Genomic DNA, 15,296 nt, shown 5'->3' on the forward strand with positions numbered 1-15,296 from the left:
TATTTGCCCCAGCTCTAAGCACGGGAAGAACTTAATCAACAGAACACTCTCCTCATCAGACTTATTCTCACAAATATCAAATATTCTCAGGATTCACAGTATTAAAAGAAGTACAAAGATTGTTTCCTGGCAATCCAGAGATCCTGAATTTCACATCGTGCGCTGGTCACTATGAGAACAGTAGGACAATTCTTGTCCTGTAGTTTGCACAGCATCTATGTAGCAAGCTCAGCTGCCTGGTGAGTAGCTGCAGTGTAATTGCAGAGATGCAGAATGCTTGTTAGCACCATCTAGATTAAATTAGGGGATACTGAAAAAAAGTGAGTATCCTTTTCACAATGCAACCGTTTTTTACTGTGACGTTTGAATGTTTTTGGCGTGGGAATACTGTAATTTTAGCATTGCTTCAGATAATGACCGCCTTTCGCGTGCATCTGACTACCCGTTATATCCTTCCAGACAAGGCTAGCTGTTGCTGGCCACATGATTCATCATCAGCCATCAAGTTCTCCCCTGTAAAAAATAAATACTCTGTCCAGTCAGGAGGGTGGGAAGATGCACGTATTATAGTGTTAAGAGTAGCAGAAATAGCTAAGAATCGCAAATTTTATTAAATCTTTTTACAGTAAAGATGATAGGCCTCATCTTTGAGGCCTCATCAACATGCTACCACAGTTCCTGTGTAATCCAGCTGACAACGCCAGCCGTCAAGATCAGCCTATTTAGCTTCATTGCAAAAGAGACACCAGCAACCTCACTGAATTTTTAAGATGACATGAAACTTTCAAGGTATGCTATTAAAGGCATTTACTCTCTTTAGTTTATAAAAGCCACCCACCTTGTACACACTAGCTTGACTTTCCAGTTCTCATAACCCTGCACAAGATTACTTAGATTTTTCTAAGTTATAGATACTACTTTCCTTAATTTTGTTAATATAAAAGCGAGCTTATTTAGGTACTTAAATAAAGCAATTCTGGGGAGACAAGGGGATTCAAATAAAATGCAAATATTTTGACTGGTAGGCTTCTAATTCAAATGTAATGCACTCCAACAAGGACTGAAAGTTAAATTGTAGGATGTCTACATAGGTGATATATGGTTTCAAAATTATTTTCTAGTGAACATGTGTTATTAGTACATAAACTGTCATAACTATCCATCAAAAGATTCCCTGGAGGCTGAAACATGCTTTAAGTTGTCTCTCTGAATTTGGATGAGTAAATTAGCAGCTTGATCTATACCTGTCCATACTGAGTCTGTTCTCAGAAAAGATAGATTTTATTTTTTACCATTATCAATGTGACATACCTAACAAGTATAGCTGATTTTAAAAAAAAAATCTGAGGCCTAACCATCTTGACAGAATCCCTTTAAATCAACCATTTTGCTAATATACTGCCAAATTAGAATTCTCCATTCACAAAACTCCTTCACTCTACATGCATATAGACACTCTAACCATACATATTTACACACATATATAAATACATTTACACTGAATAAGTGTCAGGGCAGTATACCCTGACAAGGAAACAGTTACAACCGCCTGATCCATTAAATGTGCTCATGACTGCAACAGCTTTAGCAGTCATAAAATTCCACTTCTGTACCAAAGGCCATCACTGTGCTACTAATCATTTACAGAACTGCTCGCTGATCACCCTGTGATTTCCACGACAAGAATAATTGTTCAAATGAAAATACTGGGGCTATGAGGAACCAAACAATCACCCAAATGAGGGAAGGAGAAGACCCATCAAGCCACTTAGTGCCATCATCTGCCAAAATACTCCTCCCTAGAGGAGTAAACAACTCCCTAGACATTTGTTGTACGTCCCCCACCATATTTTCACATCAAGTTTTAATTGCATTAATTTTCTGCTACGACCCTAATCCACAGCCTGCTGTATCTTACAAAGGCTGAAGATTAAACTGATACATTTTAGCATGAGTTTTTTCTTCATGCTTTTACCCCATGACTGTTGCCTAGAAGATGACCCTTGTATGTCTTTTCCCTCCCTTCACCACAAAATTAAGTTTCAGAATTTAAATTCAATCTATGTATTCTTCTCTCTTATTTACTAAGCATTCAAAATATAAACCATTCACCCAACCAGCTGATCTTCTACTGCATCACAAGATTTACAGTTTCTCCAGATTTGTTGATGAGATGCTGCAGTATTTTGTTTATCAGCAAGATGATAAAATACAGAAAAGGGCAGAGATTTTCTTTTTCATTTTCCAAATAAATTAAAGATTCAGTGGTTCTTGGAAAAGAAGCTTGCAAGTAGAAATCTTAGGAAAATTCCTTTTGCTCACTTTCCTCCAGGAGTAGCTAAAGGTGTACAAATATAGGAGTGGCAAATTCCAGAGGAACTTCAAACAGATTATTCTATTTAATCATATTTATCATAAGATGGTACTAATCCTTCCTTGCGGCCACATATTTTAAAGCTATATTTGGATACTGAGAAGTGCAGGCAGCTTACAGTGAACACAAATTATCATTGGCCTGATTTTTAATTTAAAGTGATTTTGGAACTTGCCTGCTTCCATACCCACTCAGATAGATTCTGACATAGACATAAGCCTGAAATGACTTCTTATTTCCCAAGAGAAAAAAAAATTACTGAAGCTTTCAGGCATCTCTTGAGTGGGAACTCTCAGCATAATCCAAGGGTGAAATCCTACCACTGTGAAAGTCAGAAGTCCTGCTTGCATCCGAGATGCCCGGATTTTCAAACCAGTCTCCATTTCCCTGGCAACTGGCAAGAGTTTATAAATGATTGCATTCTGCAGGAGTCTAGCAACAATATTAAACACAAATCTGGGGTTAAGATACAAAAATACATGCTGAATAACTATTTTATTATCAAGAAAATATTAAATCACCATCAGTTATTTCTTAATCAATTGCTTTCTTAAACCTTGGGAAAATGGGGAAAAAAATCTATTAGAAATTAGAGATTAAGAACTTTATTTTCCGTCATTCATATTCAATTCTGAACAAGGACTGTAGAAGCAGCAGCATACTCATGATTCTGTAATTGTTAGATTCCTGTTACAGTGGAAACATACATTTAAACAGCAAGCTTAAATATACTTTCAGCATCAAATAAAGATGTTTGTTACTTATTTGGGTATCAGAAAATGCATGTACCATATACATAACACTAATGGTCAGGATAAACTGGGTTAAATGATATGGTTTATGTAGGAGACAGCAAAAATTAAAAGGTAATACAAATGTTGGTCCAGGATATTCATCATGTCAGACTAACATTGCCTCACACAACTACCTGTAAACATCTTTCAGATCAGATGCCTGTCTTGAAGTACACCCCTTTTTCTCTTTTCACTGAGAAAAACAGTCTTTGGGGTCCTTTCTGAAAATTATAAACATGTCCTAGGAGGCTGTTTTATAGCTTCTTTATTATTTTCTCTTGTTCAACGGAGCCTGTTTAGAAGCAGCAAAGCAAAGACAAGACCCAAGGCTGGAAAAGACGCTCAGACAACATCCTGCTAAAGAAACACATCTTGGTTTCTGCGTGAGAAGCAATATAAAGATTTCCTGTAGGTAAAATTACAAAAACAGCTTCTTTTAAAGCATGTCTCCAGAAGTCAAAGTCTGCTGCAAAACCTAAATCCTACTCTTGGATGGAGAGAGAAGTTTCCCTCCTTCCAGTATCCTCAGGCTTAGAGATGTCAGGCTTTCTCTTCTCTGCTTTCTCTCACAGAGAGCGATTGCCAGCTCATATATTGCAATACTTCATATTGCAGTTGATACTTCTAGACATGGTTACAAAAGAAATTTCTGCCGATTTCCTCCTCAGTATTGAACTTGATACACAGTAAAGATTTTCTCCAAAGCATCTGTTGACATGTTATCCCTCAGGCACGTATACAATCAGTTCCCCCGGAAGTTTGAAAAAAAAACCCAAACACCCCTGCTTGAAGATGAGGAAAAAAAAAAAAAATAAAAATTCAGCATTTCAGAAAACTTGGTGGGGTCAAACATCCGTGTTATAATGTTATAATTACACAACAACAACAAGCTGCTGTGTTATCACAATACAGAGATGACTTTATCGACGATGACGTTATCGAATAATGACAGGACCAGAGGAAATGGTCTGAAGTTGCGGCAGGGGAGGTTTAGGTTAGATATTAGGAAGAATTACTTTACTGAAAGAGTGGTCAGGCACTGGACCAGCCTGCCCAGGGAGGTGGCTGAGTCACCATCCCTAGAGGTGTTTAAGAAACCTCTAGATTTGGCACTTCAGGGCATGCTCTAGTGGCAGAGATTGTAGGGGTTTGGGGGGGTGTGTGTGTGTGGGTGTGTGTGTGCGCGCGCGGTTGGACTTGATGATCTCAGAGGTCCCTTCCAACCATGAAGATTCTATGATTCTATGATCTATATAGATATAGACATGAAGTCACTGAACCTGTGCATGCTGTGTCTACTTATGCATACGAGAGCGTCTGCAGTGGGTGGATGCTTTATTTAGGCAAGAGAGTTACCCATCTGTAACCGTGGGAGGGAGTTCGGCAGATGGAGTTCTGGAGTTCCCCGCTGGAATCTGGCCAAGGCACTGCCATTACCAGCTCCTCTCCTGAAAAACAGCTGGGGAACTTGCATATCACACACCAAAGCTATTAAAGGACATTAAACAACTAGAAACTGATTTTCCCCTGCTTTGTTCTTTGCAGACTTATTTGTAGCTGAAGGAGGTACATGTAAAACTCATACCTCTCTAATATGACAGATTTACATACCAATTTTGTAAAAGTATTAAGAACTATAAAGACACAACGCAGTTGCAGTTCCAGTCTTCAGATTAGAATAACCTAAAAATCTTTTCACAACCATATGGCAAGTCTCATTACTACCTTCAAATAAAGAAAATCCCACAGAATTAATGCTTCTTTACAATTCTAAAGAATTTTAATCCTAAAATGCTTAAAAATCTAATCTCAGAAACTAATTTAAAATAAACCAACATCAAAAAGATAAAAAAAGTGATGATCCAATATTGACCAAAAAAATATTTCTAAACAAATATCATCCACCAAGGTGTTTTAGTGGTATATAAATACAGAACAGGAATAGTTAGTGCACACAACAGGAAGCATTTCATTAAAGGAAAGCACTTCGAAGTTCACTCCTTAGGCTTTGCTCCTGTAGGGTTATCACAGAATCACAGAATGGTTTGGGTTGGAAGGGACCTTAAAGACCATCATGTTCCAGCCCCCCTGCCATGGGCAGGGACACCTCCCACCAGACCAGGCTGCTCAAAGCCCCATCCAGCCTGGCCTCGAACACTTCCAGGGATGGGGCATCCACAACCTCCCTGGCCAACCTGTTCCAGTGTCTCACTGCCCTTACCGGTGGTGTCTCTACGCAGGGAGCACAGCCACGGGGTACATGGATTGCTTCTGTTATCCTGCCTTTTCATGGGCATGTTACTCAAGCGAAGGGACTTCCAGCCTGCTTTCTGTGCACAGAACTGCAAATTCCAGTCATAGCCAAAGTGTAGCATACGCTGCTGCCGTCTCCACTGCTCAGGCACATCTTTTGCTTCACACATAAATTATTTGGAAAAGACGAGAGTGTTTGCAGTAGGAGTAGTGAACTTACTTCTCATTCATTGGAGACTAAACACAGACCTTTTTGGAACTCATCTTTGAAACTGGATGAAAGTAATAGCTGTAATCGTAAAGCTGAGTTATTCTTTCAGTTCACATGGAAAACTTCTACAGAGTAAATGGTTATTTCATGAGCTCCTCAGATTGCAACAAAAGGCATGCCATGAGTGGGTGTTAGCCTGGAGAAAGCGCCCACTTTCTCCCTTAGCCGCTAAGTGGAGGTTGTGAAATAAGTTAGGAAACGTTCCTCCAGAAATATATGGTTTTCCTGCTCATATAACCTGAAACCCTCTGCCTTGCTCTGTTATAACACACAGTGCTTTTCTGCCTTCTGCTTTTCAGTCGGAGAAGACAATCTATCCAATCACATAGGAAACCAACACCTCAACATAGAAAGATTTCCTCCTCGAAGTCAGTTATTCAGAAGCGCAATAAACTTCTCCTTGGCCATCCCTTCCCTGTGCTGCCGCTGCGCCTGGAGCACTTGCACTGCCCGCAGCTCCCTTTCCCCTCACTGGCCCCGGAGGAACGCTCTGCCGCCTCAGCTGCCTGGAATTCATCGAGACATCTGTAATTCTGTTTCTCAGTGAAGTGGCACTGCAATTCGTGATCTGAAGACAGGGATAAGGAAAAAGGAATATCAAAAGTTGTACATTAAAATCCAAGATATACTTGAAAGGAGAAATAGGCTGTAGCTCACTGACCACAAGGACAAAGGACTTGGCTTGGGATAACTGCTGAGGGAGAGGCCCCAGCTGCTTGGCTGTCCCCACGGCAGGGGCAATGGAAATCTTCACCAGCCATCTCCTCAACTGGCACAATTCCCACAGCAGCATTTTAAGGCAGCGCAAACCAACAGTTTGCTTTTCTTTAAAAGCTATGAGGGAAACCGCAGTGGATTTAAATTCAATTCAGTAGCAGGTCAGACAACACGTAGCTAAGAATAATAATCTTATCGGCTGCCCCAAGCAAGAGGCATCTTTCGCTTATGTTAAAAATGCAATTTAGAAACCAAAGCTTTAAAGAGAGCATCTAGCCCCTTCAGTCTTCTGAGGTGACATCCCCGGGCACAGATGGAAGTTTGCAGCTAGAACTGGCCACAAACTACTCACAAATGCTTTTACACGTCTCTGTTACATGGCCTTCCCCATGCTCTAAAAATTCTGTCATATCCCCTGAGATGATGAAATATATCACTATGAGACACATCACTTCTTTCCCAATGGAAAGGAAGGATAAAATAAAGCAAAGTATTTTGCATCTACAAAATAGAAAATACTTTTTCACAAACTGTGGCAATCTTTTACAGGTCACGCGTCTTTTTCCAAAACAACTGATCTGTAAGGTCGCTTCTGTGCATGCAGTATAAGCAGCATGGCGTTTTCAACTTACATAAAAGCTTTCTGTAAAGAAAGTTTTTTTTCTTGGAACAGTGCTTGCTAACAGTTTGAATTCAAGTATTTTCTAGACTGTATTAAAGCATGAAGCACACACATATAAATACACTATATATTTATATAATATTTAGCAAAAAAACACCCACATCTAAGACTTGTAATCTGCACTGTGCTACTTGGATCTATCATTTATTCTCACATCCTCGGAACGCTAGTATCTCTGACTTTGTAATTTCGTAACCTTATGTCCTACTTGGCAGTACACTGTTGGATCACTTCACTGTATGGAACATGTCAACTGCTACACATCTATAGTTACCAAAGGGTTAAGCCTGATGGAGTAGAAAACACTTTCCAAATCAGAAAGCCTTTATAGTGTACTGTACATGTTGCAGGAGCTCTTCAAATTGCTTACAGACAGTGCTGTTTTTATAATTCCAATCACAAAAGCAAATCCTATCCTACGTGTTTGTTACTTCAGTGCAGCTTTAGATGAAAAGTTCATGTCTCATACATCTACCGTTGCCCAAACTGCTGAAGGAAAATTCATATACAACAAGTCTCGGATAAAGAATTAAGGAGGTAAGGACGGGCCTTATGGAAGTCCTCTCCAGACCTCACTTTTACACTGCATTATTACCATCTGTGAGAATTGTATGTCTTAACTTCTGGCAGTTATTTTTTTGGTTTTTTTGGGTTTTTTTTTTTTTTTTTTTTTTTTTCTCGGCGAGCTAATCAGAATGGGAGTAGCAGTACAGCAGTTGCTCAAACTGCACACAACCCAAAAGCACTGACTGCTACCAGGTGCTCAGAAGGGCAAGTGAAGAGTAGCAAGAGAGGACCAGGCAGGCAGATACTTGCAAATGCTTTTGTTCTTGTTATGGTTTCTTCTTTATTGTTTTACTTGGTCTGAGATGACTGAATTTTCCTATGGATTTTATAAAGCAGTACTCCAGTATTGCTCCAGGAGCCTTAAAGTTTCCCCTGCATCAGCCCCTAAGAACTCCAGCTGGTGCAGCCGCAAAGTGGTAACATACGGCATTTCTGCACAGCAATAACCTGGATCTAGTGCTGAGAGCCAGCAGAAGGGGAGTCATACCCACAATACTAATTCCCTTCCATATAGTTTCCACTACATAATAGATGGATAGTTCTTGGTCTGGCATACCAAAGCGATGTTCCACGCAGCTTTTCATAGACTCAGGGAAAGGTGACCTTTTACTCATCTCTAGAGTATACCTGGAAACATGAGCTAGGGCAAAGCGCCAGGCAACACAAAAAACCCTGAGACCGCTACCCATATGGGTTTGCAATGTGTTACATCAAAGGCACGTAATTTACAGTTTAACTCCGAGAGCTAAATTGCTAATATCTAACATATAAGCAGGGAACTAAAGCAATTTACAAGAGGCTCTTTAAACTTTTTCTTCTGGTGGCTATAAAGTTAGTTGTCAGCAAATTTCACACAGTAAGGGAGCAACCGTTACAAGGCTACTACAGGTCCCAGACCCCTGTCAAGAGGAGGAGTGGGGGAAGCACTGCTTCTTTGGGGTTTGGCACGGATTGCCACTGCATTCCCCTCTGGGGGCTCCACATTTCTCATCTTGCACTACGCAATCTTCTCATCCCACAGGGGTGGAGTGTTTGTTAAACTTTTCCACCTCAAGAATATATTTTAAAATATCTATTCAATTTGACTTTTCCAGGGATGTTCAGAGAAATACGTTGTTTATCATCCGACCCACTGTGAAACTGGAACCCTAACTACAGGCGAAATGGTTGCTTTGTTAATTTAGTCTAAAAAGAGCAATTGCACCTCAGACTCTTAGGAAGCGTGTTTTGTATGCTTGTAAGTTTATTAAAGGTCTGGCATGAGGTGACACAAGATTTGGCCACTCTGAGCTTTCAGATTCACATTCATAACAGCATAACATGGTTTTACAACGCTCTAGAACTTTAGGTTTGGGGGGGGAGGAGGGGAAGGCTGAGGGGAGGTGTACTTATTTATTTATTTATTAAAACTGTACAACAATGATGTCAGCTTTTCAGGTGGTTTGGGGTTTTTTTGTTCTTTGGTTGCTTTTTGTCGATACCTTTCCTTACAAGTTCTTTCATACTTTTTCATCAGTGTAATTTTCTACATAGCTTCAGATCCTTCACCACATTTTATTACGCGTTTTCATATTTAATGCTTTTAGGAGCTACCATCAAAGCTGCATTCCTAACGTAGCAGTCATTGCGCAAGCACGCGGGGAGCCATGCAGCCCTTTCCCACCCAGAGGTACTCTGGGAAGTTTTCAAAGAATAGGAGTGCAGTGTTCAACTGCAGTTGAATTTGAAAGGGAATACCTCACTATACAGCTGTGAAAATCTTCCTCATCAAAGCCAGTGGAATTCAGAAGTGCTTTTAGAACTAACGGTCATCTAATTTAAAAATAAATAAATAAAAAAAAAATTTTTTTGGAATTAAATTTCCCCAAACCAAACTTGATTTCTATCCTATTTTATAGGACTTTTCCATAAAATACTATGTTTAAGAATGCAAACCCCATACTTATAGCCTAACAAATACGAGGGAAATGGTTAAATGAAAAATTACCTTTTTAAAAAAGATAACAAAGTTGCTCTTCTCCTTTCCCATTTGTTATTGGGTCTTAAGCTCAGATTTCTTCCTTTTCATAAGCTTCTTCCCTTTTCTCCTCTGCTACACAACTTGGTAAAGAGTCCAAACTACCTGATGAGAATCACAGCCAAGAAAAAAGCCCAACAGCTGTGCAGCATGGAAAAACATCCATCCCACGGTGACTTACTGCAATGCTTTAAGTGCCTGTTAGTTAGAATTCCAATGGGGGGAGAGAGGGAATAAAAGAACATGAATTCAAACTTTATGAGCACAAAGTTTGTTCTATATAGAAGAAATACAGAACTAATTCATACGAGTCCAACCTTACAAACTTCCTAGCAGGCAGAAGTTGCAAGCATTATATTACTACGAGTGATGTTACGAGACTCCTTCATTCTCACTAATCTTAAATTAGAGTTTCTGTGGAAGCCATAAGGACCATATACCAAAACCTGGATTCGCTAACGCAGCTGGGCCTAAGTGTAGTTGCTACCATTCTTTTATCATTCAAGATAACATCTCTGTCACAAAGCCAAAAAGCCACAGCAGAATTCAAGATGTTAAGAAAACAGACTTCAAAGGCTAATGCAAACAATTTGTGCAAGCTTTACTGCTTTCAGAATTAATAAAACACAACCATTCGTAGATACTGCTCATATAAAATGTCCAGTTATGTCTTTATAACTTAAAAAACTGTACATAAACACGTGTGTCAATTTGATCCAGACTATTCCATCTGTAAAATTACGTTAGATACTGCAGTTCAGCAACACCACGCAGCCCTGCATGTAGAAGCTCAAACAAAAGAGGCTTTTCAGATCACCATTTCAAAAATTGGTCAATGCTAGCGAACCAAAAAAATACTTGTTACTAGTTACTGATTATATACAGTTTATACCACTGATTCCATAGTGTTCTTTCAAAATACTGACTGATTTGCCAGTGCCAGAAGCATGATGAATTCACCTGTGGGGTTCCTTCGCTGCTGTTTGTGTGTATCACACCCCCGGTTCACAAGCTTCAGGTGCTGTCCTGCAAGAGCCTCTATTTCCAAAAACTTTCACAGAACACAAAATAAAAAAAAAAAAAAAATCACACCCACAAAGATTTATCAAGCCCTTAGAGGATTATTTGTAAAGAAAAAGCCCATCCTATCAAGTCCTTGCTGGATGTGTCCACATTGTAAAATCACTATGTTAAACAGTGGTAATGGACACCTCCAACGAGTTTTAATGCAGAGTAAGGAAGGAAGCTTACATTTTCTCCCTATAGCTATTATTTGTTACGCTGTATAATCCCATGGTACTATAGCAGCTGGGTTAGTGTCCCTGGGTCAGAGCTTACTACTACAGGGAAGACAGAGGGAAAATATTTGAAGACATCTTTGAGATAAAAAAAAAAATCCCAATGATATTTTGTCCACCACAAGAAGGCTTATTCTTTTATGACTCCAGCAGAACAAAATCTTAAAAATTAAAGACTCTGTGCTACTTATTATCAGAACATTTCCACAAACAGCCCCATACATCCACTCATACAGACAAGGAATCACAGAATGGTTTATGTTGGAAGGGACGTTGAAGACCTACCAGTTCCAGCCCCTCTGCCCTGGGCAGGGACACCTCCCACCAGACCAGGTTGCTCCAAGCCCCATCCAGCCTGGCCTTGAACACTTCCAGGGATGGGGCATCCACAACTTCTCTGGCAAACCACTGGAAGAAAGGAAGAAAGCCAATGCCATGATTCAAGTTCCCATACCTTCTTTTCCTTTCTCACATTTAAATTCCCGAAGTTTTAGTCTCCTTGATGAAAAAGGATTACCACTTTATAAAAAACATCCAAAACATTTTCCCTAAACTGCCACTGCTACTTTACAAAAACAAACTTCAAAGTTTGACAAACAGGAGACCTTAAGAACTGCCCATTTGACAAGCAGCAGACCAACCTGCTGTTGGTTCCCAGTAAAGATAGATGAGGCCAGAATTGATATTTTCAGTTATAGCACATTGACCTGTTGGTGGCAACACCACCCACATTCCTCTAGATTCCTGGATTCTAGAGGATTTGGTGATTTTTTACCAAGTGATCCAGTCCTAACATATAAATGTAAATCCCCAAAAAAATGTAGAATCTTACAGATAATATCTATCAATATCTATCACATTTTTTTCTGGAAAATATATGCAGAACAGGTTTGAAACTGTAGATCCTTGTTCTGTCACAAATAAACTCTATGAAGGCAAAAATCTCAAAAATTTGGTTAATGTGTACATGTTCCGGTTTTGGGTTTGGTTTGTTTGGTTTTGTTGTTTGGTTTTTGTTTTTAAGGCAAAGTATATTAGGAATGAAGCTAGTTTAACCACTTCTCGGGAACAAAAAGAGATGAACTCCTCTACTCGGCAGCTACTTCAATTTGTTCTTTCCTTTAAGATTTTGTACATTTAGGAGTCCAGGTCAGAGAGTTGGAGTCAATAATTCAAGGATTGATTCCTGAAGTTCTGTGTGAAGGCTACAACTCACCTACAGGGAATCTCCAGCTGACATGGCCACACGCCACTGCAGAAGGTTTCTCCTCCTAACTGCCTGTGGAAGGGCTCCTAGAGAGCCCCGCGCACTTTTTCAACTCACCCTAGTCCCACTTGGTTTGTGAATTAACCTGTTAACAACCTTGACGATTCACAGCAGTCGCTGAGATTTCTTTTTAGCTAACAAGCAAGCACCCATTTGTTGGCCACTGTGCAAAATAATCGCAGAAATGTAATTAGCTGCAGATGTAAAGCCAGCTTTTTTATTAACGTTGTGCTATAATGGGTTGCTGTATCTCTTTAAACCTTTCTTTTCTTAGCATTGTCAGTTATTCTTCAGAAGACACACCACTCAGGCATAGGTTTGCTAGGAAATTAACTTATTTAAAAAAACACTCTCAAGTAACTGCAGTTCCTCTAGTGTTTAAAAGACAGCCAATTTTAACAGGGTGGGATTTAGCATAAAAAGCCTCATTTAATAATGGAACACATGAAATTCAATGCTGGCTGTGATAATGAAACGCATCTTTTTATTTTCAGGGTAGTGTTCAGATATTTCTTTTTAACCACTTTTGAGAGCTGTTTTTGTTTAGCAATGCTCCGGATCAGGGACTTCTCTTTCACCTACCCCATGAAAGTGAAAGCCAGAAGAATGCAGCAGGTACTGTAAATACAGAAAGGCATCAGGGCCCTTGGATTCACTCAGTGAAGTTATAGAGCAACAATTTGTTAAATGCGTTAAAATACTTTTTAACTGGAAAAAGAAAAAAAAAGGCCAAATTAATTTTAACAATGTAAGGCATGTAATCCTTTACAGAAATTCAGTTCTAGCCATTCCAGAAGCTGGCAGTATTGAGTATCAGTAACCTCTATAGCAGCATTTCTGTTGCACACTCTGATGGAGTCTTAAATATTTTAAGAATAAAATAAGAATCACAAAATATTTCTGCTCCTTACTGTACACAGTCTGTCCTTCGGAATAAAGACTATCTAAAGACTCCCTCCGATCTTGCCTTTTTCACCAAAATAGTTCTTTCTTGCCAAGTTGATCAAATCTGTTGATAAGCATAAAATTTCCAGATACACCATTATATTTAAAAATTACACATTTTGTCTCCAAACAACTGAGGCTTTCCTTCCGTAATGACTGTTGCATAGACATGTTTATGCACAGAACAATTTTCAGAATTTGGATCCGGAGACCTGCTGCGTTCATACCACACAATGAACCCATCGTTGCGACAGCTACACCTGATTCATCACAGCAGATGGAAATTATGTTTGAAATGAAATGCGGTAGTATCTGAAAGCTGGTTTTATTTGACAGGATTTTTCTGCAATGTGGGCAGGACAGCTAGTAACTAAGGCTGGGCTATGGCCAGAAACAGTAAAGGGACTAAAACACAAACCTGCCGGAAAATGAAACTCTGGCCAAATACTCAGGTACAGCTTGACTGCCCACACAGACCCAGGCAGGTTTTATGGAAGACTGGGTGGCTTACTTCTCTGCCAAAGTATCAAAGTCATGAAAAATATAAAAAAATAGGAAAATACAAATAAAATGTCATAAATTATCAAATACCAAAAGATTCAGTTTTACTTTTTACAAGAAATCATGTTCTTTGTTAGAGTAACTGACAAGGTGGTTTAAGCTGAGATACAGTTTATGGAAGCTCTGAACAGCAACATGATACTGGATGTACTGGACAAACTGTCTTATAGGAGGGTATTACTGAAATTCATTATCTCCCCAAAATGTGGGGAGCCAACGCTGATGGTATGGCTTCCTTGTTATAGAAATCTGGCAGGGATGGACCCACAGCCCCCAGGGTAACAGCTGTCCCTGTGGGGAGAAAACTATTTGTTACCAGTTCTCAGTACTGCAGCTTTGGCTAGTCTTGTTACCTGCACTGAGGTACTACATGTAATTAAACATTATTTTCTGTAACTGGTTTTCAATTAAGGGTTATTATTGGAAATGCTATATGAGAACTAACTCTCAATCTGTCTACTATATTCCTGGTAGTTTTCTGTACTTCTAAGAATCTTATGTCCTGGCTGCATACTTTACTCTGACTGTTCTTTTTTGCAAACAGATCGCTATCTTCCCACTGTGTAACACAGAGATTTTGTGATCAAGTAGTTCCACATATCAGCGTTGCCAAATTTCTTTCCCAAAATAAAATCCGTGCAATTAAATTAAATCAGGCTGAATGTGGGAGCAATCTATGGAGTGCCAGACAGAGGTCACCCTGCATCGCCTGGCGCGTACAGAGACAAGCGATAGCCAGGAGATACCTTGCTCTGTTTGCGAGCTGCTCAGAGCACTGACTTGTCAAATAGAAATTCATAACAGGGAAAAGGACATTAACTGCCACATGAAGAACCCAGTAAGAAGCATAGATTTAGTCAACAAACTTAATTTATGCTAAATAGAGTTCCGTCATGTTCTTACAGTGAACTGCAAAAAAATCACTGTTCTGCAACTAAAGTGGATGGAAAAATGCTAAGAAAGCCAGGATTGGACAAGACTCGTGAGTCACTGCAGAGCTATCCAAAGGGATACAGAGGTCATCCACTCGCTAGAACGTGGGCTGCAACAGTCACTGATTTATTTTCCAAGAATCTAAATAAGAGGCACTCTCAGGGGAGCACAAGACAAGAGACTTTGCCATGATTGCAGCTACAAAGATGACTACAGTTAAGAAATGCTGGCAAACGTTAGTGGCTACAGTAGTAAGTCAATGCTGTACTGGGAAACCTGTGAGAATGCAAGCACTGATAGGGAAGCAAGACATTACAATAGCATAACTGGTATGAGAGTTTGTGAGTACTAGGTGTGTTTAATAAATGATTTATTCACATGCATTCTTATCGAAGAAAAGACCTAGATTTAGTGTTTGGGACTCATGTTTTATGACTGAATCAAGGCAGCTTTGGACATCCCTCTCTGAATTACAGGACTAGTGGGTTTCCTTGCTAGGAAGGGGTAGAAGTAGTGCTACGTTGACTGCTGTGTTCAGAGCTGACCTACCCACCTCGTTCCACAAAAGCGCTGACTTTCAATTACTGTTTTCAGACTAGTGAAAAAGACAGACATGT

The sequence above is a fragment of the Larus michahellis genome, chromosome 7, assembly GCF_964199755.1.
Source record: "Larus michahellis chromosome 7, bLarMic1.1, whole genome shotgun sequence".
NCBI lineage: Eukaryota > Metazoa > Chordata > Aves > Charadriiformes > Laridae > Larus > Larus michahellis.